Source organism: Sapajus apella, unplaced genomic scaffold, assembly GCF_009761245.1.
Source record: "Sapajus apella isolate SASKATOON/1434 unplaced genomic scaffold, GSC_monkey_1.0 scaffold27, whole genome shotgun sequence".
In the NCBI taxonomy this organism is placed as follows: Eukaryota; Metazoa; Chordata; class Mammalia; order Primates; family Cebidae; genus Sapajus; species Sapajus apella.
Genome location: NW_022436967.1, coordinates 2,011,678 through 2,018,259, shown reverse-complemented (window position 1 = coordinate 2,018,259; position 6,582 = coordinate 2,011,678).

The following is a 6,582-nucleotide window of genomic DNA, read 5'->3' as shown; positions in this document are numbered from 1 at the left end:
TTTCAATTTTTCCCTGTTCAGTATAATGTTGGGTGTGGGTGTGTCATAAATGGCTTCTTTTTTTCTGAGATGAAGTTTTGCTCGTCACCCAGCCTGGAGTGCAGTGGCGCTATCTCAGTTCACTGCAACCTCTGCCTCCGGGCTTCAAGTAATTCTCCTGCCTCAGCCTCCTGAGTAGCTGGGATTACAGGTGCCTGCTACCACACTCAGCTAGTTTTTTGTATTTGTAGTAGAGACAGGGTTTTGCAATGTTGGACAGGCTGGTCTCGAACTCCTGACCTCATGTGATTCACCTGCCTCGGCCTCCCGAAGTGCTGGGATTACAGGTGTTAGCCACTGTGCCCCGCCGATAAATTGGCTTTATTACTTTAAGGTATGCCCTTCTATTCTGGTTTTGCTGAGGGTTTTAAACATACAGGGATGCTGGATTTTGTCAAGTGCTTTTTCTGCAACTATTGAGATGATAACTTTTGTTTTTAGGTGTTTATTTTGTGTATCATATTTATTGATTTATATATGTTAAATCCCCCCTACATCACTGGTATGAAACTCTCTGGATCATGATGGAATATGTCTTTGATATCCTGTTGGACTTGGATTGCTAGTATTTTGTTGAGGATTTTTGCATCTGTGTTTATCAGCGTTATTGGTCTGTAGTTTCCTTTTTTTATTATGTTTTTCCCTGGTTTTGATATTAGGGTGATATTGCTTTCATGGAATGACTTAGGAGGATGACTCCTTTCTCTCTCTTTTGAAACAGTGTCAGTAGGATTAGTACCTATTCTTTTTTGAATGTGTGAAAGAATTCAGCTGTGAATCCGTCTAGTGCTGAACTTTTTTATTAGCAATTTTTTAATTACCATTTCAGTCTCGCTGTTTGTTATTGGTCTGTTCATAGATTCTGTATCTTCCTTGTTTAATCTAAGAAGGTTGCATATTTCTAGGAATTTATCCATCTCCTCTAAGTTTCCTAGTTTATGCAAGTAAAGATGTTCATAATAGCCTTGAATACTCTCAGTATTTCTGTGTTATCAGTTGTAATATCTCTTGTTTAGTTTCTAATTGAGTTTATTAGAATCGTCTCTGTTTTTTCTTGTTTAAGCTTGCTAATGGTCTATCAATTTTATCTTCTCAAAGAACAAGCTTTTTGTTTCATTTATCTTTTGTATTTTTGTTTGTTTGTTTGTTTCAACTTCATTTTATTCTGCTCTGGTCTTTGTTATTTATTTCTTCAGTTTTTTCTGCTGAGTTTTGATTTGGATTGTTCTTGTTTCTCCAGTTCCGTGATGTATGACCTTAGATTGTCTATTTGTGCTCTTCTAGACATTTTGGTGTAGGCATTTAACGAGATAAACTTTCCTTTCAGCACCACTTTTGCTATGTCCCACAGGTTTCAACAAATTCTGTGACTATTATTGTTCAGTTCAAATAATTTTTTAATTTTTATCTTGATTTCATTGTTTACCCAATGGTCATATAGGAGCTGGTTATTTGATTTCCATGTATTTGCATAATTTAGGGGGTTTCTTTCAGAGTTGATTTCCAATTTCATTCCATTGTGATCTGAGAAAGTGCTGGATATAATTTAGATTTTCTTAAATTTACTGAGACTTGTTTTGTGGCCTATCATATGGTCTATCTTGGAGAATATTGTATTTGCTAAGGAATAGAATGTATATTCTGCCGTTGTTGAGTAGAATGTTCTGTAAATATGTTAAGTCCATTTGTAATAGGGTATAGTTTAAATTCATGGTTTTTAGGTTGACTTTCTGTCTTGATGACCTGTCTAGTGTTATCAAGGAAATATTATAGTCCCCCATTATTATTGTGTTGCCATCTCACTGATTCTTAGGTCTAGCAATAATTGTTTTACAAATTTGGGAGCCCCAGTGTTAGGTAAATATATATTTAGAACTGTGATATTTTCCTGTTGGACTGGTCCTTTTATTATTATATAATGTCCCTCTTTGTCTTTTTTAAACTGCTGTTGCCTTACAGTTTGTTTTGTCTGATATGAAAATAGCTGCTTCCTGCTTGCTTTTGGTGTCTATTTCCATGGAATACCTTTTTCCACCCTTTCATCTAAGTTTATGTGAGTGCTTATGTGTTAGGCGAGTCTCCCAGAAATAGCAGAAACTTAGTGAATTATCTGCCATACTATACCTTTTCAGTGAAACATTTAGGCAATTTGCATTCAACGTTATTATTGAGATGTGAGGTACTTTTCTATTCATCATGCTATTTGTTGCTGGAATATCTTGGGGTTTTTGTTGTTGTTGTTGTTGTTTATTGTGTTATTGTTATATAGGCCTGTGAGACTTATGCTTTAATGAGGCCCTATTTTGGTGTATTTTCAAGATTTAGAGCTCCTATTGGTAGTTATTGTAGTGCTGGACTGGTAGTGGCAAATTCTCTCCACTTTTTTTTTTTTTTTTTTTGGTCTGTAAAAGACTAACTTTCCTTCATTTATGATGCTTGCTTTCACTGGATACAAAATTTTTGGCTAATAATTGTTCTGTTTGAGGAGGCCAAAAATAGAACCCCAATTCCTTCTAGCTTAGAGGGTTTCTGCAGAGAAATCTTCTGTTAATCAGACACGTTTTTACATATAGGTTATTTAATGCTTTTACCTCACAGCTTTTAAGATTTTTTCCTTTGTCCTGATTTTAGATAACCTGATGACTATGTGCCTAGGCCACGATCTTTTTGCAATGAATTTCCCAGGTATTCTGAGAGTTTCTTGAATTTGGGACATCTAGATCTCTGGCAAGGCAGGGGAAGTCGTCCTTGATTATTGCCTCAAGTATGTTTTCCAGCTCTTAGATGTCTCTTCCTCCTTGGGAACACCAATTATTCTTAAGTTTGGATGTTTAACATGGTCCCAAATTTATTGGAGACTTTGGTTTTTAGTCTTTTTTATTTGTCTTTGACGGATTGAGTTGATTCAAAAGCCTAGTCTTCAAGCTCTGAAGTTCTTTCTTCTGCTTGTTTTATTCTATTGCTGTGACTATTTTTTGCATTTATCTATGTGTGTCCTTCATTTCCGGAAGTTGTGATTGCTTTTTATTTATGTTGTCTATTTCACTGAAGATTTTTCCTTTCATATTCTCTATCATGATTTTAATTTCTCTAATTGGACTTCATGTTTCTCTGGTGCCTCCTTGATTAGCTTAATAATCGAGCTTCTGAATTCTTTTTCTGGCAATTCAGAGATTTCATCTTGGTTTGGATCCATTGCTGGTGATCTGGTATTATCTTTTGGGGGTGTTAAAGAATATCGTTGTGTCATATTACCAGCATTGTTTTTTCTGGTTTCTTCTCATTTAGGTAGAACCTTGTTTTGTCTTATTACCAGAATTGTTTTTCTGGTTCCTTCTCATTTGGGTAGACTATGTCAAAGGGAAGATCTGGGATACAAGGGCTGCTGTTCAGATTCTTTTATTTCATGGGGTGCTCCCTGGATGTAGTGTTCTCCCCCTTCCCCTAGGACTGGGGCCTCCTGGAGAGCTGAATTGTAGTGATTTTTTTTTTTTTTTTTTTTTTTTTTTTTGCTCTTTTGGGTCTAGCCACACAGGGGAGATACCAGGCTCTTGGTTGGTACTGGAGAATGTTTGCAAAGAGTCCTGTGATGTGACCCATCTTCAGGTCTAACAGTCATAGATACCAGCACCTGCTCTGGTGGAGGTAGCAGGGAAGTGAAGTGGACTCTGTGAGGGTCCTTGGTTGTGTTTTTGTTCAGTGTACCTGTTTTGTGTGAGTTGGCCTCAAGCCAGGAGGTGATGCTTTCAAGAGTGCATCAGCTGTGATCCTATAGGAAGGATGCACATTTAGCCTAGAAACACCTTATTGAGCTCACAAGAGAATATGAGCTTTGTTTTCAGATGCCAGGGTGGGTAGGGAAAGACCACCAGGTAGGGGCAGCGGTAGGCTTCTCTGACCTCAGCTTCTCCTTGGGTGGGGCTTGCTGTGGCTACCCTGAGAGATAAAAGTGTGGTTCCCTGCCCAGTGGAGTAATATTCCCATGGGGTTATGGCTGTATCTGCTGAGCCATACAGGTCACCAGAGAAGTGGGGGAAAGCTGGCAGTCACAGGCTTCACCCTGCTCCCACACACCCCACAGTCTTAAAGGCTGGTCTGTCTCCCACCATCCCCCCACAACAGCACCGAGTCTATTTCCAGGCAGCCAGTGACAAAGGCTGAGAACTTGCCCCAGATCACGAGCCTCCCCATTGAGAAAGCAAGCAGATTCACAGTTTTTTGGCATCTCTGGGAGTCTGCAGTGGCGATCTAGCTCTTTCAAAGGGCCTGTGGATTCTCTGAGATTTCCTGGTATGTTTCTGTGGCAGTTATTGGAGCAAAATTTCATGATGTGAGTCTCCACATGCTGCTCTGTCTATCCACGTGGGAGCTGCAACCTAGTCCTGCCTCCTGACTGCCATCTTTCTAGCATGTCAAGGATTACCCATTCTTACTGACTTGATGATCTGTCAAGAAAATATCTAGAAGTTGATTTTTATTCACCATTTTGCTGATGTTTATTGAATTATTTGCTAGGCACAAGGTATAAAGATTTTTAAGTCATGATTTGTGTCCTCATTTAATCTCTAGAGACAGAGAGGTAAATAGCAACAACAGAAGATCCCAGTTGGTATAGGACAAGTACTCAAACCTGCAAATGCTGCAAAAGATTATCAGAAAATGTTTCAAATATAGGATGGCATAAAAATAAAAATTGATACATATTTTAGATATCAGGAAAATTGAGAGGAAAAAATGTGGTACTTGCTTTTAAAAATGCGCTAGTAACTTAATTGGAAGACTTGTCAAGATCAGTGATAGAGTAAAAGAAATTTCAACCTGTTGACCTCCTAGGAAAGACAAATATATTGTATAGAGCATACTAAAATAAAATAATCTGGCAATGTAATAAAAAACTATCAAGGTATAGGATTCAAAAAATGTGATTTGCCATTCAAATTACTTTTCCCAAACTTTCTCTACTTGATAACTATTCCAGGGAATTCAAAGGGCAAAATCTATAATATTGGTTCTTGCAGTCTTTTTGCAGGATTGTTGAGTTAGCTCCGTGAACTGAAACTGCATGAACCAGTGCTCATTTCCAAGCCCAGTGAAAAAACTTAACATTTTTTTTTTCCTGAAAAACAATGGAATTCAATGAAAAGTTATACTAGAGAAGAGGAGAAATTTAGGCTCCTAAACAACATGCTGAAATGGCTTGTGGCTGCTGTAAATATAGCCTATAAGTGATTAGATATTACAAATATTACAAAGCTAGATGTAATATTTTGCTCCCTTGGAATGACAGTGATGATTATTATTTTTGCTCAGTCTTTCTCAGGATGAACATGGTGTTAATTTTTTATTACTCTTTTGCTATTTAATAAGTGAGGTATATGATACAAAAAAGCAATTAATATAGCAATAAACCAGCTTTCTCAAATATTAATAGATTTGTCTTATTTGCTTGACTTTTTGAAAAATGAATTCACAGTTTTTGAGTTCATACCAACTTTTTAAAAGACATATTTAGCCTGATGTAATATGAAATATTTCAATATGTCTATAGATACACAAAACAAAAAATAAACTGCCCAAGATTTATCATGAAATTATTACCTTTGTAGCCACTACCCAAGTTAAAAAACAAAACATTTGCCAAAACCCATAGGTTTCTCTTCTGTTCTCTTCCGTTACTACTCTGTCTCCCTTCCTAAAGTTACCACAATCTTGACAATTTCTCTTGGGGACTTATCCAATAGAAATAAAAACACACCAAAAATTTTAAAACGCACCTCACTTTCTATTCAGCATCAGCTCCTGAAGCTCTACTGGAATTCTCCTTGCCTATTCCCGTTGTACATAGCCTCCTGCCCTGCCTCTGGCTTTGTCCTCTGTACAGAGCCCCTGTCCCTCTGCTGTTCTGGACCCTTCTCCTGCAGCAGCAGCTCACCCCCCGGCCCAGATCCCCAGGACTGCAGCCAAGCCCCGGGCTTCCTTTCTTACCGTTATGTAAGCTTCCAAGGTGTGACCATTTAAATTAACAGTATTATTATTATTAAGATTATTAATAAAGATTTCTTTCTTAAAAAAATCAACTAAATCAAGTATCTGCAATTAAGTTTAATTGATGCTGGGTTCAGTTCTTCAGAATGTAAATTTTACTGTAAGTAAAACTTACTCCTGTATTCCAACGCTGTAGGATCCCAATGCAAAGATGAGGGATTTATCTGGGACATCTTTTACCTCATGGAAATGTATGGACTCTAATTTTTGTTTCTCTGGTCTCATGAGACTCTCAGAAACAGTTCTTGGCGTCTCAAACTCAGTTACCTCTTTCTGAATTGGCACATACCCAGAGGGCTAAGAGGGCCCTAAATGCTAGGCTCAGATGCCTTGAATTGTACATTCTCCAATAGTTGAAAAGTTGGTAACTTGCCAATTACTTGAAGCAGATGCTTCTTTAGTCTTTGTTAAGCTTTTCTTGTAGTTTTCAGTAGAATTGTTGATTCAGATTTACCAGTGCACCAATTCTGGAAGGTAAAGTCTCATCACTATTTTTTA